Source organism: Rhinatrema bivittatum, chromosome 1, assembly GCF_901001135.1.
Source record: "Rhinatrema bivittatum chromosome 1, aRhiBiv1.1, whole genome shotgun sequence".
Taxonomy (NCBI): domain Eukaryota; kingdom Metazoa; phylum Chordata; class Amphibia; order Gymnophiona; family Rhinatrematidae; genus Rhinatrema; species Rhinatrema bivittatum.
Window position 1 is genome coordinate 233,077,211 of NC_042615.1, and position 27,617 is coordinate 233,104,827.

Consider the following 27,617-nt stretch of genomic DNA (forward strand, 5'->3'; position numbering starts at 1 on the left):
GGGCAGGCCTGGGAAAGCACGTTCCTGGCAGCGATAAGGGGCCTTACCTTTGTGCCGTCAGCAATGTCTTTGCCGTGTCCGCCTCGGTGCCGCCCCAACTCCTCCCCTTCCGGTGCCGACTCTGCCCCGACTCCGCCACTATCTAGCTATCACACGCGAAAAGGGACTTTTCGCGTGCGAAAGCTATAGAAAATGACCCCCTTGGTCTAATATACATGTGGGAGCTTTTAGACTGAGCATTTTTTATAATTTGGGGAACCTTGTATAAAGATAATAGATGTATGATTCTATTAAAAGCCTGAGAAATAGTGCATTTAGCACAATATTATAGAATACCAATTTTTTATGTTCGTATGATTTAATTTTCAATTGCCCAGTGTTTTGTATTATACAGTTGAAGTCATGTTAAAAGATTCTGGATTTACAAACTCACTGTGGAGCACAGACTGCCAACTAACCCAGAAATTTGGCAGCTGAAAATTGAGGACTTTACTTCAGGAAAAAAGGTATATATTTCTATACATCAACAAAGCCTACAATATACTCCTGCTCTTGTTGCAAGAGATGCACTTACATGATGAAAATAAAGCTAACACTTCTGATTTTAGAGTTCATGCATTTACAAGAAGATTTCAACATAATATTGCCACCTATTTGCAGTCTGCCATAATTGACAGTATTGCAAAAGCTAGGTCTCTTCAAGAGAAGTGCATTTAGATGATCTGAATGTGTTGATTTTTGTTTCAGTTTGGGTCATCTGAACCAAATGAACATGGTCCCCCAAACAATCTGAATACTTTTCGGCTTGTTCAATTCTATTAAAATCTATGGGGGAAGCAAAGCCAGGCAGAATAGAATAGGTGGGGATGGGACAAGGAAGAAGCAGGCCCAATCATGTTGCAGCACTTTTTCAACCAATCTATCCCAGCTGGCAGCTGTATGGATTGACTTCATCATTTGTGTTAGGTGAAAGTAAAAGTAAGTGCACTTGGAGCAGCCAGCATTAGCAACCATTTTGTTCCCAGTCACTCCTCTTTTGGATCTCAGAAAGAGAAGGCATCAGATTTCACTCACAAACTCCCCCAATTGCTAGCAGAGCTATAAAATGGTTTCCTTTTTAAACATGAATTTGTAAATCACTTGCTCATCAGACAGGCCCAAAAATTGGGTCCTGTGCCTATATATCCTCTCCATGGGGGACCCTCTCCTTCCCATTGTCTCTCCCTCTGCTGCTTCAGATTCCCCAAATATATACATTTATAGCACTTATTGTGGTACTATTGCCTACTACCAGCACAACCAGAGCCACCACCAGAAAACCAGCCACATACATTCCCAAATGCCTACCACACACAACCTGAGGTACACCGAATAATGAACAGCGAGGACATCCTGAGAGAAATACACAAGAAATTACAGAAAAACACAGAAAGAGCACACAAGCAGATAATTACAAAAATTAATACTTTTCTACACAGAACAATTCCAATCATGCTCCAACAACTCCCACCAGTCTCCAGTCTACAGCACTAACCACCACTCCAAGCACCAGGTCTCAAAAGAAAGTGAAGCTTATTCTCCATATGTTAAATAGCAGGTGTAAAAGCATGTGAACATGTTTGATGATATATGCATGTATGGCTTATAAAATAGGTAACTGTGTGCATACTTGCCAACCCTACCTCTAAATGCCCCTAAAATGCCGTATCTTTATCTGCAGATACATATGTATGACATCGTAATGTATGTGCATGTTCCCATCCTTATCAAAATTCACTCCACACACATAAAGGTGATGTGACAAATGCATATACTCCAATTATACAGCCACAAATCCCAAGTAAGTATTTTAACATTACCCCCTCAAAATATTGACCAAATTTACTCCAGGATGCTTTTCCTGGGTGGTGACTTCTAATATGGAAAGCAGGCATTGTGAACCTATAGGCTCAGAACAGGCTCGGGGTGGGCCTGGCGCAAGCAAGGTGCACAATTGTGCACCCCCTTGCGCGCGCCGACCCTGGATTTTAAAACATGCATGCGCCTGCCCGCGCATGTTATAAAATCAGGCGTACATGTGTGCGCGCCAGTAGCATGCACACATGTATGCCCGCATGCAACCTTTTGAAATCTACCCCTTAGGGAATAGCCACTGATTATTACTGGCATCAGTAGTATGGGATCCATTTAATGTTTGGGTAATTGACAGGTACTTAATATCCTGGATTGGTTACAGCTGGTAATAGGATGCTGGGCTTGATGGACCCTTGGTCTGACCCAGTATGGCAACTTCTTGTGTTCTTATATTTTTAAATGGCTTTTGAATATTGACCGCTAGAAGTCTTAGTAGATATGCAGGTGCTCACATAGCTGGGTATGTCTAGCAAGCTGTGCTTTCCTGATCAGATCAGTGTGATGAGTTGTTGATGATAGGGAGCCATCCAAAAAAGGCATGAGGGACCTAGGAAGATGGTTGTTTGGATAACAGTAATACTGGTGCCAATGCTTATTTTGGATAAGGAGTGTAAGCCTGCAAATGGCCATGCTGTCAGGGTAACCTAAGCATGGAATTTAACTTAGTTTCTACACCAAATTCAGATGAAAACATTTTGAGGGCAATGATGAAACTTTTCTACCCATGTGTTTTGCACTTGCCTTGAAGCAGGTGCCAAGTACGCAAAGTGAAATCTGTGTATACTTTCATGCCCACATTCTTGTCACTGCCCATTCACAGCACATGTGCTTTTACCCACATTAAGGCGAATTTTAAAAGTCCGACACGTGCCAAAACTGGGAGATACGTGAATTTGTCAGGCACGTTCGCGCCAAGCGGATTCTAAGAGTATGCGCATATATCCCGCTGTACGCAGAAATGAAAAGTTCCAAAAAGGGGCAGAGTGTGGGCATGGTCTGGGCAGGGTTTTGGGTGTTCCTGGATTTCAACTTCAAATTAGCATGTAAATATTTATGCATACAGGCACGTGCTGGGGTCCCCTGCTGCATAACTTTACTTCTGCTATGGAAGATGTGTAAGTAATAAAATAAAGATAAATAGATAAATTGGCAGGGTTTTAAGGGTCGGGGCTAACAGGGAGAAAGGAGGATTTTAAACTAGGTGGGTTTGGAAGTCCTATTTCTTACCTGGGTGAACTGGGAATGAACTGGGAAAAACTAATAATGGTGTCACTGCATGCATCTATTAAAATCTAGGGATGTGAATCGTTTTTTGACGATTTAAAACAATCGTCAGATATATTTTAAATCGTCAAAAATCGTTAGAGCCGCGATACAATAACAATTCCCCCGATTTATCGTCAAAAATCGTAAATCGGGGGAGGGGGGGAGGGCGGGAAAACCGGCACAACAAAACAACCCTAAAACCCACCCCGACCCTTTAAAAGAAATCCCCCACCCTCCCGAACCCCCCCAAAATGTTTTAAATTACCTGGAGTCTAGTGGGGGGGTCCCGGCGCGATCTCCCGCTCTCGGGCCACGGCTGCGTTAAGAGAAATGGCGCCGGTGGCCCTTTGCCCTTACCATATGACAGGGCAAAGGTAGTGCCGGCGCCATTTTGGTTCCTGTGACCCGACGTCATGAGTGCAGGTGATCGCTCCCGGACCCCGCTGGACCCCCAGGGACTTTTGGCCAGCTTGGGGGGGCCTCCTGACCCCCACAAGACTTGCCAAAAGTCCAGCGGGGGTCCAGGAGTGACCTTCTGCACTCGGGCCGATTTGCCAATATTCAAAATGGCACCGGCGCTACCTTTGCCCTGTCATATGATAAGGGCAAAGGGCCACCGGCCCCATTTCTCTTAACGCAGCCGTGGCCAGAGAGCAGGAGATCGTGCCGGGACCCCCCCCCCCCACTGGACCCCAGGTAATTTAAAACATTTTGGGGGGGTTCGGGAGGGTGGAGGATTTATTTTAAAGGGTCGGGGTGGGGTTTTAGGGTTGTTTTGGTGTGCCGGGTTTCCCGCCCTCCCCCCTCCCCCAATAAAACGATTTTTTAACCTAAAAAACTAAGACGATCAGATTCCCCCCCCCCTCAGCCAAAATCGATCGTTAAGACGATCGATCACACGATTCACATCCCTATTAAAATCCCCCCACTTACGCGGTAGAAGTGGCATTTACGCACATAGGCGTGTGTCCACTTAAAATTGTGCACACATGTGTGTAAGGCTATTTTATAATATCCACTATATATGCATGTATGTTATAAAATTTCCACATCCCTGGACATGGGCCGACAAACGTGTACACATGTGCACCCATGCACCTGCTTAACAGTTACCATCCCTGAGAGGGATGGCAATAATCAGACTGTGATTTTAGGTGGGTAAACATGGTGCTTATCAGCACAAAAAATTTTGTTCATTGCCCCCTTCATGAATATTAATTGTGGAATTTCTGAAAACCGGACCTGTTTAACAGACTATGAGGACCAGAACTAAGAAACATAAGATTATAGGAAAAGCCAAAGAGAAGGAAAAAATAGACTTAGAATCATAATCCTTAATTTTCTGATTCCTTTGCTATCTTAATCTCACTTGCCAAGATTCCCTTCTCCCCCATCTTTTAGTGTAACCCAGGGGTGATCAACTTTTCACACCCCAGGAGCCACAAAACCAGAATGCACAGAAGCAGAGAGCCTCATTATTGAGGAATGGGGATTGGGGGATTTAAGAAATGGACAGCTTTCTCAACCTCGTTCTTGTCTCCACCATCCTCTCTCCATCAGTTTTCCTCTCTCACTCTCATTCTTTCCCACCCTGTCCTTACTAGGCTTGCTCTCCCACCCTCTTTCCTTCAATCTTTCTTTCTCTCTCTCTTCCTGCCCTACCTCCATTTCTTTCTCTCTCTCTCCCCTTTCCCTCACCCTCTGTAGAGCATCCTTCTGACCTCCTTAATATTCCCTCAAGCTTCGGATCAATGACAGTAGCAGGAGACAGAGAAGGCCCTATGGTCCACAGGAACCAGCAGTAAGAGATTACTTAGGACTGCAGCAGTTACAATTCTTGGGTGGCAGTGGTAGGAGGCGACTCCCAGTTCAAGCACAGTGTCCCTTAAATGGATCTGATAGTGCGGTAGCAAAGTGCAGCATTTAGCGCCTCCATATTGCAATCCTCCTCCTTCTGAATAACCAGTGTGAATAGGGCTAAAAAAATTAGGAGGTTTTATACTTATGTTGGCCAACCTTGCCCCTTTAAAGAATTTTCTTCATTATGGCAGCCTCAAGGCCAACAGTGCAAGCGGTCGGCATATTTCTATTGCTTTGGCAGCTGGAAAGAAGGGTTTGCTTCAAGGCTCAGCTCAGCTTGTTGTAACCTGTGCTATTTTAAATTGCACTGTTTCTCGCATCTTAAGGGGTTTTTCACTTTTGGGATCCTCCCCCTTCTCTATCCCTTGGCTCAGGGATATAAATTTCCCCCTTGAGCATTTGGCTGGGGTCATTGCCTCTCCCTAAGAGGAATGATCGAGCGGGGTCTCTCTGCTTCCCTTGCAGATTGTACCCAAGGAGACTGAAGTTTTGGAAGAGTTTGGAAGATTGTTGAGTTTTTGGACAATTTGGGCCAGTTCCTGAGAGAAGAGCAAACCCCCAGTATCTTGTGGGGTTGAGTCCTAAAGATGTTTCCTACCTTTGTGCCCACATAACAGCAGAGGAGAAAGCCTGGGGATTCATTACTGTTTTGAAGAGACTATGTCCTTTGTGATTATGATCTTCCTAAAAGGGGTGTGCATTCGTTTGCAAAGTATTGGTAATCCACAACGTATAGAGCCATATTCATTGTATTCATGAAGAAGCGAAACGTATCGCAATTCCCCAGGAATATAACGAATCTTCACCAAATGATTCGGCCGTCTAAAGGAGTGAATTTAACCAACCCCCCCCACCCTCCTGACTGCCCCAACACTTATTCCCTGGTGGTTCAGCGGGGGGTCCAGGAGCCATCTCCTGCACTCATGCCGTCGGCTGCCGGTATTCAAAATGGTGCCGATAGCCTTTGACTTTACTCTGTCACAGGGGCTACCGGTGCCATTGATCGGCCCCTGTCACATGGTAGGAGCAATGGACGGCCGGCGCCATCTTGTGCTCCTACCATGTGACAGGGGCTGACCAATGGCACTGGTAGCCCCTGTGACATAATAAGGGCAAAGGCTAATGGCGCCATTTTGATTACTGGCAGCCGATGGCCCGAGTGCAGGAGGTTACTCCCGAACCCCTGCTGGACCACCAGGGACTTTTGGCAAGTCTTGGGGAGGCCGTCCTGACATCATGACTGCACCAGGAGGCCAGGAGGTAGAACCCCCCTCCCCACCACTGCATGAACCCTGGTGACTCCAGGAGCTCTTGTGAGACATGTGCAGGAGAAGGAGAGGTCCAGGACATAGAAGGTCTGCTTGGGGAACTTTTTGACCCCCTAAATTCAATGCACACCATGAAGGGAGGGTTACATTATTGTTGCCTTCTGCCAGCTGCTTTGATGCAGGGGGGACTGAGGGAGGCAGCAATGATTGTAGTGATCAGCAGCATTCCAGGTCCTGAACCCAGAAGTACACCTTAAATCACTGTTACTTATGTGAGAGGGCCAGACAGAGAATGGGGGAGCACTATGTTAGTTCCTGCCACCACTGCAGGTACTTGTGAAGTCCAGAGAGAGAAAAAAAGATAACAGCAGCAGCTTGGCACTGAGGGAAAGAGACAGCACCTTGGAAAAATAACCTGATGGGAAACGACTAGCAAAAAGGAGTGGTGCAACATGAAAATAGGCCAGGCCAGAAACTAATTTTGGTATGAGTTCCTGTTGCACTCAAAAAATGCATTTAACAGATGACAGATGGCTCAAGAGATGCTGGTTGGCCATCCCTAATTTAAATAGTCCTCCAGTTAAACCACCATCCTTCCTCTATTACTGACTGTTCAGTTGTGTTTCAAATCATTTTGAAATTTAACTCCCAGATCTGGGACTATTATTCATTGTTTTGCCTCCTATAATTTTTAATAATTTTGCTATTGTACTGTAATGTCAATATTTCTTATTTTCTCTAGGTTTTTAGTCTATTTTTAAAAGAAAAGGTCAATGAATCTAATTCTTCTCATACTATTGGACAATGCAAAACTGCAAATGAACTATGGTTAGTAACAATGGTGAATTTAACTCCTTCCAAGTAATCTCCATAATGTTCAACTGTCCGTTTAATTGCAGGACATTCTCTCTCAATTGTACAGTATTTCCTCTCTGCTGCAAACCAGGTCACATTTGTGAGAGGAACTGCTAGACCATGTTTTTCAGCTTTCACGAAAATGTTCAGTCTCAATAAAAGGAGGATTACGTATGTTGCAATATGTGAATTTTGTAGCATGCCTTTTAATTCAGAAAATCAAGTGTTTTATTATTTAATGATGCTATTATATGTAAGGAGTGGACTGAGCCACCTGGAATCAGAACTCTCATGGATCCAAGAATCAACCAATAGCACTAGGAATAATCAGGACCTTCTGAACCCCGGTCTGATTTCCAAGCATAGAGAACACATATTTTACCTATTTCACACTGTCATATTTTTACTTGTTTGGGTGACTTTTATATTTTTCATAAGGCTTCAGCTCCTCAGAGTCAACTTTTGTATTTGATAGTCCTGGGGAAGATTGCATTGTAGAGAAGCAAACATGGGCATAAGTGGAAAAAAAAAAAGCAAATAAGCACTGCTTGGGTGGTTTAGACAGCTGAGATAGTGAGCAAATAGTTTTTTAAAATATGTTTTCAAATATGTCTTTAGAATAGTCAGTTTGCTACAATCTGGAAACACATCTTCAAATTCTAGTATAACCTGAACACAAATGCAAAATACAAAAAGATTTGGCAACAAATCTCAATGTTCACAAATATTCGTAATAGTTCATAAATAATGTATTAACTTCATAGCTTTATCCGTGCTTATTACAGCTGAATTTATGCTCTCCCGACCCAGACCGTGTTTTGTAAACTGCATCGGGAGGAACCAAAATCTTATAAATGACTGTCAGCAATGTACTCAATACCACTGTTAAAGCTATGAAGCAAATAAATTATTTATGAACTCTTATGAATATTTGTGAACACTGAGATTGGTTGCTACATTTTTTCATATTTTGCTCCCATATTGGTGATTTGGCTTTCTACCTTCATTCTATATAACCTGAACACTTACATAGTCAAAACCTTCTATTGGTTAGAAAAACTATGGTTAACAAAAATGATCCAGGGCATTTAAAATCCGCCCGTTTGGGAGAAAAAATATTGCAGGGAAAGAAAAATAAATGTGCGATGGCAGCCCCCTTAGCCATCTTCTAAAAGGGCACGACAATCCAAATTCTCCACCCCACCAATGTATAAAAGACTTTCCCCAGGGGTCAGGACAGACCACCACTCAACCCCCCACTATTTCTAGAGGCAGCTCAATAGTTTTTAAAAAAGTAAAAAAAATGTTATAGGGCAAAGGCCAGCTGGTGCCACTTTGGAAAATGGTGGCGACAGGTTGGAGCCTAGGAGATATTCCAGGCCCCAGTAGACTACCAGGGAACCCATTAGATTACCAGTGACATCTTATAAGTTATGGGGGTGACCAGAGGATGGACTCGGATGGGAGGGTCAGGGGGGGAACTTGATAGTCTGCTACTAGAACCTGGAGGGGTGGGGAGGTTTAGATCAGGGAGGGATTAAGAGTGGAAGAATGGCCAATTTTGATAAGAGCGGTTTGCATAGGGGGCAGGGCTGGGCATCACCGTGCGATTGTACACATTTTATTTTACTTGTTTGACTTTTGAGGAGGGGTCATTTATACATGGGGGGAGGGCTTATTTGGGCATGCATCGCCCTTTAAATTTCAGCATGGAGGCATTGGGATGCATGTTAGTGTCCCGGTGTCTGAGGAAAGTTAGCTACAACTCCACAGAGGGAACGGAGGCTGGCTGCGTGGCTCAGCAAGCGCAGGCTGCCAATTTTGCACAGCCTTGCGCACGCCGACCCCGGATTTTGTTTGCGCCAGTTGTGCGAACAAAAGTACGCGGGCGCATACTTTTTAAAAATCTGCCCCTTATTGAACTCAGAAAAAGCTGGACCATCTAGGTCCAATTTATTTTTTTCTCATATAGATTCTCATGTGAATATATTAAAAATGTACATATAATTATACACCTAAATGGATTCTGTGTGAGTTTATATTTATTAATACTACCCTAAATGGATACTTCATGTATCTGTCCAATTCACAAACTAGAATTTGTTTTACCCACTCTATGAAACTACTTTCTGTCTCCCCCAAATAGTAATGCTGCACGTATTCCACTACATATACTAATTTACCCTCAGTAACATCACAGTGCGCTCACTATGTAAACCTAACATGCTGTTACATGCTTTGATCTTTGCCCGGAAATGATTGATATAAACAACAATGACGCAGTTGCATATTCAATGTGGATATCCCAAAAATATAGACCAGTTTACAGTGGCTGAGAAGAACAGAAATTGCCCTCTAATACCTTACATGAAAAAGTCACACAGTACTCTTTGCAAATGTTTTCTTATATTTTTTTCCCTGTAGCTTTTGTTCTTTCCAAAATATGGAGGCAATTGTTATAGTTAGGAAATTTTGCATTCATTAAAAATGGGCATGCAAACTTATTTGAAGTCTTTTGACTCATTATGTTTTGCCTGGGTTTGCTTGATCCTTGAATTCGGTCTGGAGTTTGTGGATAGTCCTAAATTTTAAAAAGAGCAAATCTGAAAAAGAATTCATTTATCATTTATAGAAAACCTGCAACGTAGTCAGTATTGTAAAAGGAAATCGTACAGCAGGGATTCCCAAGCCTGTCTTGATGACCCTATAGTCAGTTGGATTTTCTGGTTATCAATAATGAATATTCATGATATATTGGCATATATTGGGGCCATCAGAACAGGTTTGGGAAGCCCTATCATAGTTTTATCCCCCATTTCTAGAGCTTACAATTTACAATATCATTACCCATATTCAGCTGCATGTCGCATAGAAGGACAATAAGAGTTGATAAATCTAGAACTAACAGGGAGGACTTCTCTAGACTTTTATGTTCTTGCACTAACATAGGACTACACTTACCCAGGTGTAGACTGAAAATTCTAAGCTTACACTATGCTAAAAATAATACAGGTTCACTAGAAATACACAAATCTCTGACAGAAGGTGATACACTGCAATATCTAAAATTATTCAGCGTTGTAGGGTTACAAAGGAAAAAAAAAAGAATCAGCTCTACTGTATGTTTATAGATTTCTTCAGTTAAAAAATTGATATATCTCACAGGCAATAATGTTGCTGCTAATTCCCTAATGTAGTGAGCTGCTCAGTTGCGAAAGAAATGACCTTCTTTCTTCTGGTGTCAAATGTCAATGAAACAATTGACCGTTTGTTGACCCGGTGCTTGACTCTTGAGTTGGAAAATCAGAGCCTCTGAAGCAGGATGTGCTTGTGTGCATGAATGTTCTCTGATTCAGAGCAGGTGTATTCTAATTCTCTTACTTCCGACGAGAAGCATAGCATGTTGAGATGATTTGTGTGTATCCTCTGTCCTATCAGAAACTATTTTATCAGATTTTCAAAATCTGCTATAATTTTCCGTGCATTTGTATGTCACATGTACTGTAATTACTGGATGCAGGATTATTAATTTTTGCTCAGCCAAACTGATTCATCGCCTAAACATAATGGTAGATTATAAAAGATACTACCCACTTATTTGTTCCAATATTCAGCCATATCCAGCTAAGGGCTGGATTCATCATTCTTCGCAGAATGATGAATCCAGCGAAAAAGGGGTCGGGGGGCAACGGGGACTTATTTATTAGAGATTTGTTTCCATAGGCACAGAATAGGAAAAAGCCATTTCTGAATTTCCTATTTAGGATCTCTCTCAAGAGACTTTGGATATGAACCTTTTGAGGTCTTCTCAAGGCCCTAAATATTCCATGAAACTTTTTGTAAAAATGTGGATGTTAATCCTGATATCATAACTAAACTCCAGCACAAGGTGGACATATATTCTAGCTTCCAAGAAATTGCACCACAAAAACAAAATCTCTGCCCTGATCTATTTACTTCTTTTTTATTGTACTATTTTGTTTATTTATTTATTTTTAAATCTTGATTGACTTCCTTTCTCCAAAGCATTGTCCAAACCGGGATGCAATCATGATCATAACCATGTGATACATAGCTATAATACCTTACCACATGATAACTGTGACACTGTATAGTAATGTGGTAAAAATACTGCAGAGTATTTTGCAGAAAAGCAACAATATCAACCATCTTTTTGTGCAATCATTTTGGTATTTCATAACTTTGCATTCCAGCTAGAACTATAAACCTGCAACTCAGGAGCTTGATAATTAAACCAAAAGTTACCAAAATTATCATAATTTAGTATATCTATCCTATTGTGCTGATGGGAAAAATGTTTAGTGCATCCAACCCTTAATAACTAAAGAATGCACCTGTGGTTGTGTTTCTAAACTGTTGCTGAAGCTGCTTCTTCTGCCTATCCTCCTCAAATTTTAGCTTCTCTCTCTAGCCTGCTTCTGTACTGTTACTGTTAAATATTAGTAAAGAACTTGTGAACGCAAGGCAATCACAGTACAAAATGAAAGTAAACTGTCTAAACTAATATCTTTAGTGTGCAATTAGTCAAACTGTGTCCATTACCCAGATATAGTAAAGCGATTTTGTACAGCTTTGTTTTCAATCTCAGGCTCCTGATTTGCAGGTTCACAGTACAGGCTGTAATGCAACATCATGTCTCTTTTTAACCTAGTAGAAAGTATGCATGCAGTGGAAGCCTGCACATACTTTTCACTGGGCAGAAGATTTTGAGAATCGCCCTCAGTGTGACCTCAATATTTGCGCCGTGCTTTGTTAGCCAAAAAGAATTTTGCCCAGTTCTGACTGACTATAAGAACTGGTCATAACACCAATATAATACTAGTACTTGGGAAGGATGATCATAAAAGACATTTCCACAGGTAAAGCAGTGCATTATCCATGGAAATGCTTTTGTATAAAACTGCCTGCCTGAAAGAAGGGTAAATGTGTGTGCTTTCCAGAAGAGGGGAGGGTGCAGAATCTGGACACAGTTTTCAATAACATACATGCTTTTTGATTTTAAAAAGTTTGGGGCAGATTTTCAAAGGCTACATGCATAACATACGTGCGTAACCTGAGAAAATCTGCCCCTTCGCGCACCGAGCCTATTTTGCATAGGCTCGGCGGCACGCGCAAGCCCCGGGATGCGCATATGTGGCAGCGGGCCGGGGCAGTCCAGGGGCATGGCGGCAGTCCGGGGGCGGTCCGGGAGCAGGGTTGAGTGCTCCGGCACAGGGGCCTGTGCCATGGCATGGCGCGCCGGCAACTGGCCGGCGCGTGCAAGTTACGCCTGCCTCAGGCAGGCATAACTTTTGCTGCAAAGGTGTGTGTGGGGGGGGATTTAGTTAGGGACGAGGGGTGGGTCGGAAAAAAAGTTCCCTCCAAGGCCGCTCCAATTTCAGAGCGGCCTTGGAGGGAATGGGGAACGCCATCGGGGCTCTCCTCGGGCTCGGCGCGTGCAAGGTGCAAATGTGTGCACCCCCTTGCACGCGTCGACCCCGGATTTTATAACATGCGAGTGGCAGCGCACGCATGTTATAAAATCGGGCGTAGATTTGTTCGCACCGGGTTGCGCGAACAAATCTACGCCCGCACATTAGATTTAAAATCTGGCCCTATGCGTATAAATTTTCACAGCAAAAGTATCCATACCATCTAGCAGGTGTAATTGAGTGCAAGTGGTTTTTCCAGGCTACTTCAGCACGATCTTACACATGTAAGTTTGCTCTGAAAATTGGGGTACTTTATGCAGGCTGTAACAAGATTACTCCCATAATCTAATCCCACTGCACCTTGGTAAATCCTGAATTTTCTTTTCCATGACATAGGGGTCCATATTCAGCCATTCTCTGGCTGGGCAAGTTAACCAGAAAAACGTATCCATCGAACTTGAATGAGATATTCAGCGGTACAGCCATACTACTGAATATACTTGACTATCTAATAGTTAGCTGGATAAGTATCCAGCTAACTTTAGAACTGCTGGATAGGATGTCTAATTTATCTGGCTAACTTAGCTGGATTGTAATTGTGCCCCAAAACGTCGCCGTCCCACCCTCACTTATCCAGATAATGTTTTAGCAGTTTAAGAAGTTATCTGAATATGGCCAAATATTGTAACTGCTCCATTTAGTCAGATAAATCTCAACTTATCCAGCTAAGTGGTGTTGAATATCAGCCTCATAATGTAGAAAGGAACTTAAATAGGAAAACTGAGCATACTTCAGCCGCAAGCCAAAGAACTACTACACAAAGGTGACTAAGGGTCATATTTTCATACTATGGTTTATCATCTGAAAGAAACTTTAACTTACACCATAAACAGCTGTAAATAGCGAGACAGAGGCAATGTGACATCCTCCATTTTATTTCCCATTCCCTTTCTAATAATTTCTAATATTTTGTTTGTTTTTTTTGACTGCCACAGCACACTGAGCCAACAATAACAATGTAATATCAACTATGATGCCCAGATCTTTATCCTGGGTGGTAACTCCATATATAGAACCTAACATCATGTAACTACAACATGGGTTATTTTTCCCTATTTGCAACACCTTGCACTTCTTCATATTATATTTCATCTGACATATGGACACCCAATCTTTCAGTCTTGCAAGGTCCTCCTGCAATTTATCACAATCCACTTGTGATTTAACTATTCTGAAGATTTTTGTATTATCTGCAAATTTGATCACCTCACTCATCGTACCCCTATCCAGATCATTTATAAATAGATTAAAAAGCATTGGTCCAAGTACAGATCCGTGAGGCACTCCACTGTTTACCTTTTTCCACTATGAAAATAGACCATTTAATACTACTCTGTTCCTGTCTTTTAACAGGTTTGCAATCCACAAAAGGGCATCGCCTCCTATCCCATGACATTTTAGTTTTCTTAGAAGCCTCTCATGAAAGAGTTTGTCAAACAGCTTCTTTAAATTTATTCACCCCTTCAAAAAAATGTAGCAGATTTGTGAGGCAAGACTTCCCTTAGGTAAATCCATGCTGGCTGTGTCCCATTAAATCATATCTACAGTATCTATATCTTCTGTGATTTTATTTTTCATAATAGTTTCCATGATTTTTCCCAGCACTGAAGTCAGGCTCACTGGCCTATAGTTTACTGGATTATCCCTGGAGCCCTTTTTATATAACGGAGTAATATTGGCCACCTTCCAATCTGTAGGTACAATGGATGATTTTAATGATATTACAAACTGCATGTTACAAACTGCATTTTTTTTTAGTTCTTTCAGAACCCCTGGGATGTATACCATGATCTAGTCCATGTAATTTGCTACCCTTCAGTTTGTCAATCTGGCCTACTACATCTTCCAGGTGCACCACTCCCATGGCTTCTACCATCTTGTTAGGCAGCTGCAGCACATTCACAGCCTCCTCCTCTGCCACTATGTCATCCATCGTCACCACCTTGTCCACCGGGAGTTTCTCAGCTTGACCACGTCGATTTCAATGTTTGATCCCCCCCAAAGCATCAGAAGAGATTTTTTTTTTTTGCCCTTTTGTCTGCCATTTCAATCCAAAACCTGGCTTGGGAAGGGTTTATAAGAATTGAGCAATTGGGAGCAGGAGCTAAGCAAGCATGCAGCCACCATCACGTGACCCCCAAAATACAACTTTCAGCAGTTAATATTGTGTTACATCATTTCTCTGCTGAATTTCAAAGAGGTTGTGCTTTTAAAGTTCTTTCTCAGAGCCAAAGAAAACATTTTTAAGAAGATTTCCTCTCCTGCACACAAACCAGCATGCCTAGTTAGCAGGAATAACTTGTCCCGTATATTCAGCGGGTGAAATGTCCCATTGAATATACTAGCCAAAAGTTATCTGGCTATGTGTAACTGGATAACATTAAAAAAAACCCCTAACTGACTGTTTCATGTTTGAATATAGCTAATTAGGTTATCTGGCCACACAAGTTTGGATAAAGCTAGTTAGGTTATCTGGCCACACAAGTTTGGATAACTTTAGACCTTTTTTGAAGCAGCTAACTTAGACCCAGAATCATCAAATCGCTATAAATATTGTGGAAATGTTTATAGGGCGTGTTTAGGATACTTTGCAGCCTGCCGCATCATGTAGGTAAATATTGCATGCAGTGCTGCGTCAGCACGACACGCATTGTGTCACCGTGCAGTGCGTTGCAACACTGCGTAGCGCTTTGCATTACAGTGTGCCACATGATTTGGAACGTCTCGTGTTAGTTAATGCATGGTGCATTATTTTTTCCAGGTTATATATACAGGCTTCCTGCAGCTGCCTCTTTGAGGGTTTGTTGAGGTGTGGGTCAGAGGAGAGGAAGTGAGTAGTGGTCAGTGGATTAGGAGTTAGTTGATATTGCAATTTCTGAGTGCATTGTCCTGTCCTTTATTGTTTATTTTTCTGTTTACATTTGCCTTTGTCTTTTGTCTATCTGTGTGTGTGAAATTTTGTGTTTGTCATGTTTATCAGTTTGTCATTTTCTGTGGAGGAGTGAGGAGGCTTGTGGAGGAGTGAGTAGGTGAGTGGAGGTGTGGAGGAGTGAAGAGGTGAGTGGAGGAGTGAGGAAGTGAGTGGAGGAGTAAGGAAGTGTATGAGGAGGGAGGAAATGTGTGGAGGAGGTGTGTGTGGAGGAGGTGAGTGGAGGTTGTGGAGAGGATGGAGTGGAAGAGGTTTGGGGAGAGAGGAGAGGTGGGAGGAGGAAGGAGAGGAGGCAGGAGGACAAGGACAGGAATGCTAGAGGAAGGAGGAGTAAGAGTAGGGACAGGAGCAGATAGAGGCAGGAGGGAAGGGATAGGAGGAGATGGGAAAGGGAAGGGGATAGGCAGGCGAGGATGAAGGGAGGAGAACGGCAGGCTAGAGACAGAGAGAGAGAGAGGGCAGAGGGGAAGGGAGTTGGGAGGGCAGGGGCAGGAGGGGCTAGGAAGGGAAGGGAGAAGGGAATGGGAGGGAGAGTGAGGAAAGGACACCTCTCTGGAAGTGGAAGTGGCACCCCCTTCTGGCAGCCAGGCAGCACCACAGCCTTATCTCAGGACTATCCAGTTTAGCATGCAGGAGAATGACATGGTCATTACAGGGATCCTGCACTATTATGCCATGCTCTTTGGCAACCGGGCGGCCAAGACCTTGAAGACAGCAAAGTGCCAGATATGGCGCAACATAGCTCAGAACATCAGCACCCATAGCGGAGTTCAACAAAGCGTAGAGCAGGTGGTGCACAGGTACTGGGACATCAAGGCGTAGCTGAAAGCCAAGGTGGCGGTGAGAAATAAATATCAAAGGCAGACCGGAGGAGGAGCCCCTTGTCCCATTGTCCTCACCACCATGGAAGAGTGCCTCATGGAAAGTCTGGGACCTGATGTCTTTGAGGGCATGGATGAGCAGAAGGATACCATGATAGCTGCAGCCAGTAAGTTCATGTCACCTGTAAATGGGAAGGCAATAATGGGTATACACATCATTTGGCATTAGATGCTTACAATGCAAAAAAGCAAAGTTCACTTCTGATGCCAAATGAAAAAAGGATAGTAACTGCCATTAGTACTTATGATTTATGTTTTTTTTCCACAGCTCTCACCCATAAAGCTGCTGGTCCCAACCAGGAATCCCAGGGACCAGCCAGGAAGCCTCAGGGACCAGCCAGGGAACCCCAGGGACCAGCAGTGCACCACCAGCTTTTCCTTATGGATGCACAGAACCAGGTGAGCAAGGAGGAAGAGGAGCAGCAACCACCAGCTAAAGAGCCATTGGCGAATCTGCAACCGCTGGGTTTAACAAGCCCACTCAATGTGTCCCTCACTCTCTCTGGTTTAATAGAGAAACACATCCTTGACTGGGAGCCTCTACAATCTGCACAAACTCGAGTCAGCACACCAAAGCGCCAGCCCGAAGCACCATGTCCTCGGCAGGAGCAGCCTACAAGCCTGTTGATGCCTGATTTAGAGCCCCAAATTCCAGCACTGGCACCAGGCCCAGCACTAGGGTTGCCACAAGCACCAAAATCCCCACCACCAACAAATGTGTCCATGCACGAGCAGCTGGACCAGCTCTAAAAGAGGCATGGTGTACACCTGAGGCACATATGGGCAGAGCTACTACGCCTCAGGAGGGCGGTAAACAAGAAGAACCAGATCCTCCATGATCAAACCACTACCAACACCCAGAATGTCATGACGCTCGTTGCTGCAATGAACAGCATGACGAACGTTCTCACCCAGATGCTGCAAAGGATGCCTGAGCAGCCATCAGGGTCTTCCCTAGCATCAATGGACTCCACACCATACAGCAGTCCTTATGCTGACAGACGCTAGAGGGTTAGGCCCCCAAAATCCATGCCCCCTCCAGGTGGCAAGCCACAATGTGGCAATGGGCCATGAATACACGAAACACCTGGCCTCTAAAGCCAAAGAACGAGACTTGTAGGACAAGCTTGGCCAGGCTTCTGTACAGTGTTGCTTTGCCATCTAGATGGAAGACGTTTGCTGGGCCCATCCTCACTACAAAGTTGCTGAACTGTCTAGATGGAAAAAGTCTGCTGGACCCATCCTCACTACAGAGTTGCTGTGCAATGTAGATGGAAGAAGTCTTCCGGGCCTGTCCTCACTGTAGAGCTGCTGTGCCAGCATGCAGAAGGAATGGTCTACTGTAAAGCCTTCCTCGATGCTCTGCTCATATTCCATCCTCCTTGAAGCGGTTTCCAGTCATGGTCTAGCTGCTACCTCTTCTCATCATGTCTGATCTCCTGCTCTAGATCCTGATGTCTCATCTCATCTCAGCTCCTACTGCTGCTGCCTCCATGCTGCTGGGTCTTCCCCTGGGGCTCCTGACTCCAAGTTTCTGTGTCTTCACCTGGTTCTGCTACCTCCATGCTGTGCTCTCCAGTCCTAGTCCTGCTGCCTCCATGCTGAACTCTGTTGCCTTGGCCCTTAGGCTTTCCCCTTGAGTGCACTCTTTCAACATGGACTGTCTGGGCCTGTTACATGAAATCTGCTGCCTTGGCCCTTATGCTGACCTCTTGAGTGCACTCTTTCAACATGGACTTTCTGGGCTTGTTACACAAACTCTGCTGCATTGGCCCTTAGGCTGTTCCCTTGAGTGCATTCTTTCAACATGGACTGCCTGGGCCTGTTACATGAATCTGCTGCCTTGGCCCTTAGGCTTTCCCCTTGAGTTCACGCTTTCAACATGGACTGCCTGGGCCTTCGGGTTAACAGCACGTTATTAGTGCTGCTTTTTCCTATAACAATAAAGCTGTACTGTAGCTTTTGGGGTGCCACTTCTGCTTTCTATGTTCTTAGTTGTTATCATGATTGTGCCAAAAGGATAAGATGCTAAGCCTATATATGTAATGATCCCATTTCAAACAATGTATGTACAGGTCTACACAAAATGTGTTGTTCATTAAATTTACAATGGTTTGTGCTATTTGCTATCTTGTCCTTACAGATTGTGATTACCTAAGACATTGACTTTATTTAAAACAATGTACTACATATCTTCACTAATAAAGGAATTACTAGTTTGAAAACTACATTTACTGGTTGGCTCATTTAATTGTGTGTTTCTTATGTTAATGGTTCACTAGGTACAAGGTTTGGCCTCCAAATGACCTTGCATGCTAGAATGCCCTAACACATTCCAACTTGCCACATCTAGCTGGCAAGACCATAAGGCCTAGGCCATACAACTGAACGCTCAGTGTATGCTCCTAAAGAAGAAGCTCATTACTGGGGACCTTCAGTATTGCCTCTTGTTGCCTTCTTCACACTACATACTCTTAGCTAAATCATGCTTACATGGGCCTATATGTGAGATGGGCAGTAGGTTGCTGCCACACACAGTTTATTATGTACATGTAGAGCTTGTGAGGTATTAAGGGGAAGCTTGAGTAATCATCACACAAGACTTCATCTTCAGACCCCCTTACTTGTGTCATGACTAAAAGGCTATCTGTAACTAACCCTTTGATACTAACACTAAACCTAATATGACGTCTACTTGCTGACTGTTATAATAGAGTGTGAGGTGCTGTATGACAACTAGGGAGGAGGAGTGAGGGAGTAGTATGTTGTCTACAGTGTGCATAGGCAAAGAGCACACGGCCTAGAGGGCTGCTGCTGCTTGGGACCAGGCAGACTTCCACAGACTGGCTGGCACCCTGTACTGGGATGACTCGGGGATCTGTACAATATGTGTAAGGTAAGGATGACCTTACAGGTAGCATCCAGATCCCAAAGGCAGCCCACTACAGGGATGGCAGTCTGTCTGTGGAAGTCTGTTTGGTCTGAAGTAGCAGCAGCAGCCCTCACTTCTCCCTAGTTGTCACAAAGCAGCCCACAATTGGTTGCAACAATCAGCAAGTACACAGCGATGTCGAAGGGAAAGGTTAGTTATTGTACAAGTGAAGTGCCTAAAATGCTAAGCAAACCCTGTCCCATACATTCAACAGCAGATATGAATGCACCACCTCTATGAATGGACAGGAAAGCTATTGACCTACATATGGCAGAAAGAAGGTAGCCCTACCCTGCCAGTGTATACAGAGGATATAGTGAATGTGAAATGATGCGTCCTGGGGTGGCAGCCTCTATGTCAACTGTGCATGATATGATCAACAGAGATGAGGAAAAGCAGACCAAAGACAGCAAAAAGGAACTGTCAAATAGGACTTTCCCCAGGCTGCAGTACCTGCCAAGCAAACCATCCCCACATACACACACACACACACACAGCCGCACCAACTATCTGATTTCATGCTGTCAGTAAGCCATCACCATGCAAACCATTCATCTGAAACATCCTTACATCAATTCCATCAGGTGGTCCTTGACACTACATGTTCCAGCCATCACAGCATCCCCATATTCAGTGGACAGCTTCTAATACCCACTATCTCCCTCCCTCCCTAAAGCAGCAAGTCTCTGTGAGAGCATTCGCTATGGGTAGGCTCTACACACCCAAATAAGTGGACTATTAGGAGCACTCCAAGTACTAGGTGGAAAAGCATCCGTGGAGGGTGGGGGAACGATGTCCATGACTGTGAGCATAGTAGGGGAAATTTCTGAATACAAGGAGTGAGGGCATTCATACTGCAGGCCATATTCTAAACTGTCAGAGGCGCCCCTTCTCAAGAGTCAATCACTGCTGTCCAAATGTTGTGTGTGCAAATTTCATGCACACACACACTACCTGCTCTGGGGTATGAATTGATGTGGCAAGAGAGGGACCTCCAAGTGCAACAGCACCCCCAGACACAGAGATTGACAGAGACTAACACAGCACGTCACTCACCGAGTCCCACAATGACACACTTATCTTTAGAGTATGGGCTACCTGCTGTTCTACCTGCACCTATAGATGGCAATGCGTATGTTCCTGGAATGTTTGTCATCAAACAACATTGATGTCTGTGGCTGCTTGTCCCTAACAGCTAATAAGGGAGTCAGAGTCCTTCCTTGGCACTGATTATCTATACCTGCCCACATAAAACACATCTGTCATTGGCTTATATGACACCTACTTTGTCTGAGGCTGTGACATGGGCCCCTCAAGCGCTTAGGTGCCTGTAAAGGGGTGTATGGCAAGAGTCCAACATATAAAGGCCATCAGCCGACATGTATACCACATGAGACCTCTGGGAGCAGTAGGCCTATACATTCAGCACTGAGTCCCATGTACAATGGAGCCAGCTTGTATGCTCGTTCATCAAGTCATCAGCTGACAACAGTTTCCATAGCCTTAATGCTATACACAGAGCAGATCATTCACAGTGTGGGAGCACACCTGCCCTGCTCACCACTAACTGTAAAAGTGACTTGCACCACATGCGGCACAGCCTAGGTGATAGCAGCTCTTGCACGTTCCACCCAAGTCCTGACAGGCATGTGGATCAGCAAGGGCCAGCAAGCATGAAAGCACGGAAATGTGTGGAGAGACGGTGGAAACTGAACTATCTGCAAGCTGTTTGGCGCAGGAGTGCTTAGCCTATATGCTTTAAGGGTGGTCACAGATGGCACCAGGACTGTAAGAGATACTAGGTATAGGTAAAAACAAAAGACTCTGCATATTTTCAGGGTACATACTAACGTCAAAACAGCTGCACCACATGACTATCAGTGACCCATAATGGCCAAGGCCCTTGCGGCATCCTGACATCTCCACATCTGAGTAAGGCTACCTGTGATGGCTGAGTTGAATACAGGAGGATCAAACACACCTTACCTTTGGCTTCTATGATGTGAACCTTTGCTCAGGATAGATGTTGGGGCTGTAAGAATGGTTAGAAACTATACTGTGATGGTGACATCTCAAAGGTCATTGGAAAAGAGAAATGAAGGCAGGACACCATCTCATTCCATATCCTGCTTTCACAGAGCTGGACATGCATCCTGGTGTAGGCTCCCTGAGAAGGTAACGGAACCTAAATGACATCCTGATAGCCAGGGTCCTCATCTGCACATTATCAGTTCTAAATTGCACAGTTAAGTGTAGTACGGCGCATCTGTGTCGGGGTGCATCCAACCACCAAGAGGAATGATAGCTTGGAAGGAGCTGTACACATTGTGGGAATGGCACCAGGAAGCACAGGCGCTTTACCCAAGGCTATAAGGGAAGGCCTGCTATGTGAGCACTCTGATGTTTGCAGTACTATTGCCAACTGGCTCCAATTTTCAGGACAGGTAAAGCATGTCCTGGTTTGTAACCCATTACATGCTGGTATTTCATCTGATTTCCCAATAGCGTTTCTGAACAAAACCAAGACTGTCAATACTTGCATGCATGGCAGTAAGACCAGGAAAGGATCAACATGTCCTGTAAATCTGTATCCAGTTGGTAAACCTAGGCAGCAGTGGCTCTGAAACTGGTGAGGCAGTGGTGTCAGCTGTGTCTTGGCATGCCCATGTGACACTAAACTTCTCCAGTACACGTGTATCATTTGACATGCACACATTTGTGAGCTACGCAATCAGGCAATAAAATGAGAAATCTGTCACTGAAATCTTAAAATGTCTACCTGTACCTTTAACCTGTGCCTTTAAGCTTCGAGACAAGCGGCAAAAGTTTACTGCGCCGCGACATTAACATGGGGGCAACTGCGCGAGACAGGCCGGGTCAGAGTGAGCGGGGTGGGGGGGGTGATGAGGAAGGAATAGAAAGTGCGGGAAAAGAAAAGGGAGGGGTTAGGGCAGTAAAGAGGTTTGGAGGCAGGGGATGAGTTAGATTCAAAGGCAGAGCAGGGATTGGATAAGAAAGAGATGCAGACGAGGGCAAGCAGCAGTTGGAGTGGGAGCAGCGGAGAGGAGAGCATGAGCTGCGTTGTCTTGCCAGAGCTAGATAAGTCTGAGGGGAATAGTTTGGGAGCATGAGGAGAGGAGGAGATAGGGGCCGCAGAGGCGGAGGAAAAGCAGCGGAGAAGTCAGGGGGAGGCGTCCCGGCTGGTGTAGAGGGGAGAGCCAAGCAGTCGGGTGAGGGCAGCGGGCCTCACGGCATAGAGGCCGACCGGGGTGTGCAGAGAGATCACAGTTCCGGTGAGAGCGGCCCTGAAGCCGAGGCAGAGACTACGGAGAATATGATGACGCCTATAGGCGGCTCGGGGCAGGGGGGAGAGAGGGAATTGTCTATTCTTGCGTTGGTATCCGACGTCGAATCTCCCGTTCGCCCGAGAGAGTCTGTGTTAGCACGTGGGGGGCGGCCGCGCAGCTAGAGCCTACAAGCAGACTGATGCCAGCAGCGAATATGCGGTGACAGGCAGGCAAAGGAGCCATACCTTGGAGGCCCTACGTGGAGAGGAATTCCGGCGAAGTATGGGGCAGGCGGGGAGGAGAGGAGCAGGACATCGGGGAATGGTATTCGGCAACCCGCAACGAAGGAGATCTGAGGGGCGAAAGGCCAGCCCACGGCCAGCAGGAGAGACAAGAGGGAGGAGGAGAGCAGCAGAGGGTGCCGGAAGGACTGGTACGAATGCAGAGAATGTGGCAATTCGGGGACATGAGTCCGAGCCAGGCGATGATGTAGAAGACGCCACATGTGGTGAGCCGGAAGGTATAACTGGGTCACGGTTCAGGGGGCATACAGGAATGGGTAGTAGGGGTTTTACAGGGGTAGGGCTGCACAAGGCAGGAAGAGCGGAGGGAAGACAGGGTGGAGGGTGGGAGCGGGCGAGGTCTAGGGGCGTGGTTTGGGGGTCACGATATGGGAACTAGAGGGTTGGGACAGGAGTGGGCGGGCCTGGATTGGGGAGGCGGGGACAAAGGGGGTAATATTGAAGGGGCAGTGCATTCGGATGCTGCGGCCAGTGCTTTTGTGTTTTCAGGCTCTACAGCCGGGTCCTCAGCAGTGAGCAGCGGAGAGAGATGTCCCAGGGAGCGGTCAGACAGTGTGTGCTGTCGGTGTGAGAAGCAGACCGAGGAAAGGTGGTCAGGAGGGATGAGAGACAGAGCAGGACCGAGGATGGTGCCACAGGACGCGGGTAATGTATAATATATGCATGTCTGGTTCAACAACATTAGGTTTTTCACTCTTTTGGAAAAGGAAAGTCAGCCACTTCATCCATACCATTTGAACTACATAGTGCATGCACCCCATCCTCTGCTTTCTAATCCAAATCCATGGGCATCCTCAGTGAGGAAGACCTGGCAAGTTCTCTGAAGTTTCAAAATTATTATAGGGTTTCACCTTGGCTTCCTTTCAGAAAGAATAAATATTTCACCCCGGAATTGGAATCTATTATTTTGAGGAGACAGATAATGGAATTCCATTAATTGCTCATTTTCTAAATAGGGAAGGAGATATAAAGCTATGGCAGGACAAACAGCTGGCATGTGATCGTCCACAGAGTATTTTTGCTTATCTTCAAACCCCATAGGTAGATATATCTCTAGGCATTGAGGGCACCATATTTGATAATAATATTTTCCATCAGTATGCAGAACAGCTGAATGGGTATACTAGGCGATAGTCATCTTATGCTTTGGAGCTGAAGTCATGGTAGAGTGAGTAAATGGGGTGATGTCATCTATTTGTTATATCTATGCTGTCAATGTTTTGAACTGGTTTTGCTTTATTGTCATTTTATAGTGTTGTGTAATTTAATTTTAACCTCTGTTTTTATTTAATTTGCCAAGAGCTGATGATTGAGTTGGAATAAATATTTTAAATCAATAAATAAATAACTGAAAAATGTTTCCACGCCCATTCCTAGTACAAATATACTTCCCCTTTGAAAACTGCCCTGGATAAAACCCTACAGAGATGTGTGTCTTTTTTTTTTTATTGTGGGTACTCTTTTCCTTGAAAATAACATGCATAGATTTGATAAATGCATTCTACAAGCTTTATTTTCCTCCTCTGACCTAAAACAACTTTAAGAAATCCTCCTGACAATGCAGGTAAAGCTATATGCTTTGTAGAGCATTTTTCAAAGCGATTGCACGCGAAAAGGGACTTTTCACACGCGATCACTAAAAAGGGGCAGCGTCAAGACTGGAACAGGAGGAGTCGGGGCGGCACCGTGGTGGACGCCGCAAAGACATGTCAGACAGCGAAAAGGTAAGAACACTTTTCACTGCCTATTTCGCGCCCAATAGCACTACCTTTTATGATGGCGCTATTGGGTGCAAAAGCCGGCAGCGATCACACCGCAAAAGTGCGATCGCTGCCGGCTTTCACAGGCCTGCCCCCCGCTTCACCTCCCCCCCCCCCCCCGCCCCCTGTACCGCGCGATTCACGACGCCGCGGTGTCATAGAAAATCTAGGCCTAAAAGGGTGGAAATTTTTTAAAAAGTTGATTTATGTGGGTAAAAAGCAGTTCGGCCATCAAAATCAGCTTTCAAATGTCCTCTATATCTTTCTTCCCAGTGAGGGGACAGCATGGAAGTACATGTAAAAGAAAAGGCCTGTTATGAAATGGCTGGTGTACTTGATATGATAGGTAGTACTATCAACTGCACATGTAACCATGTCTCTCTTATGTGGGTTTAGTTTCTTGCCAGGCTGGCACAAATTTTGTGCTCTATCCACAGATATGGCAATTGGGACCTCTAAAGCAATAATGCAACTTCAACTAAGGCAATTAACTAAATTTTCATAAAATGGCTGACCAATTATAGGAAACTTGTTTTATTTTGTTGAGTTACGAGACTGAGCTGTGTGTTGTTCAGCATTTATTTATTTATTTATTTATTTAGGGTTTTTGTATACCGACTTTCTCGATATACAAAAATGAAATCAAGACGGTTTCCAAAGAACAAAACTTTCGCCGTAAGGCGTTACATTAAACAATAGATAAGCATGAAAAGATTAAGCATGAAACAACACACAGCTCAGTCTCTGCAGTGAAGGAATTACCAAGTATCAGAGCTTGCAATTGCATATTGTCCGGTGGTCTCGGTCCTTTCTTGAACATTGCTGTCCCCCAGTTTTATTGGAAAGAAAGTTGTCGGCTCCAGTAGGCTTGCAGTGGGGAGTCCCAGGGCATGCAGTATTGTTGCCTGGCTTATTTAATATTTGCTTTCACCTTCTATTAGACATTATTAGATCATATGGATTTAACCTACAGCGTTATGCAGATGATCTCCAAATTTATTATTCTTTAGAAGGAAATCTGGCAGCTTCAGTCGGCAATATTAATGCTTGTGTAACAGCTGTATTCGTCCATTTGCATATGTGGAATTAAGGTCAACAAATAAGATGTAGCTGCTGCAAAGCACAAAGTACTTTGTTTACAACTTTTAAGATATGGGAACTATTCAAATGTTTTTTTTTCTTAACTGATCCACTTCTCTTTTTTTGTCTGTTATCATTATTTTATTATATGCTGTAGACTAAAGCTAATGTTATTGTATGGTATGTATTTCTTTTTCTGTTATTTATATTTTTCTTTTATTTATTGATTTAAAATTTATAGACTGCCTATCAACATTCCTAATTGGTTTCCATGGAAACATCCATAAATCATTAAAACATAAAACAAATATAAAAGCATTAAGTACCATGACCAGTCATAAATACATAAAACAACTCTTTAAAACATAAAACAGATGTCAAAGCATTACAAACAGTGACATAAGACCCAAGTGTTGCAGCCTGGAGGCGCTGCTGCTGCTATCCCGACACCACTGGAGCCACTACCGCTGCCCACTCTTCGCGGCCTGAAGGCCGCCACTCTCTCACGGCACAGGCCACCGCCGACGTCCTTCTTTGTGGCTTGGAAGCTGCTGCTATCGCCGCTGTCTTTCGCAGTCTGGGTGCCGCCTCCTCCTGCTCTTCACAGCTAGGCCGTGGCTGACACTCCTCGTCTGTGGCTAGGCCGCCACCGACTTGCTCCCCTCATGCGGCTTGGAGGACACCGCCAACTCCACCGTTTCATCGTGGCCTGGAGACTGCTTCCAACGTCCTCTTCCGCAGCTAGGAGGCCACCCTGGAGCTCCTCTTCTTGCAGCAGGGAGCCACCATCAATCTTCTCTTCTTTGCAGCATGGAGTTGCTGACATCAGGCCTGCTTCTTCCTGTGCGGCAGGATGTCACTCTCCAAGGTCCTGCCTTCCTCCTAGGGATTCAGCCGCACCTCCTCACTCCATTTAAAAGACCAGCAGTGGGCTGTCTTCCTAGGCTCCTCCTGCTGATGTCCTCTAGTCGTTTCCTCTTCAGCCCTATAAAGAGGGCCTTCCTCCATTCCATCATCACCTTAGCAAGGAGTTGGTCATGGAGTCGGACCTCCCCTGGATCTTCAGTTCCAGCTTTTCTTTCCAGGAGTCCTCTGTGATCCCTCTTCACTTCTTCAAGGCACTCTGTTCCTCGTCATCTTCGTCCATGGTTCCTGAACCTTCATCTTGATCTTTGTTCCATGTCCTGGTCTCTTGACAGATCCCATCCTCTTGTCTTCAGATGTCCTGATGTCACCGTGTCTCCAGATGTCTTCTCGTCTTCAGGTGTCCTGACGTCTCCCTATCTCCAGATGTCCTGTCATCTCCTTGTTTCCGGATGTCCAGTCTTTCTCTTGTCTTCAGATGTCCAGACGTCTCTGCCCTCTGATGCCTTTGTCTGTCATGTTCCAGATGTCCCTGTGGTCCTCTTCCCTAGAGGTCCCTGATGTCCAGATGACTTAGATGTCCAGATGTCCTGATGTCCTTTCATATCCGATGTTCTACGTTCCAGTCCTGATGTTCCAAGTCTCAGAGTTCCAATTCTTGACCTTGATATCCTGAGTTCCAAGTCCTGATTTCGATGTTCCAAGTTCCAAGTTCCAAGTCTCAATCCTGATGTCCTTCGTCCAATCCTGATCCTGAAGTACCATCAGTTCCTGGCTCCGGGTTCAGCTTCGCTCATCCCAGACCTCATCTCCAGCTGTTCTTTCCTGGGAGTAAATCTGTATCTATCCAGTGTCCGTTTCCTGGTGGCTGGAGTCCTCTTCCGGCAGGATTTATCTTTGAGCACTGCCCAGATTCCTCCTTCATCC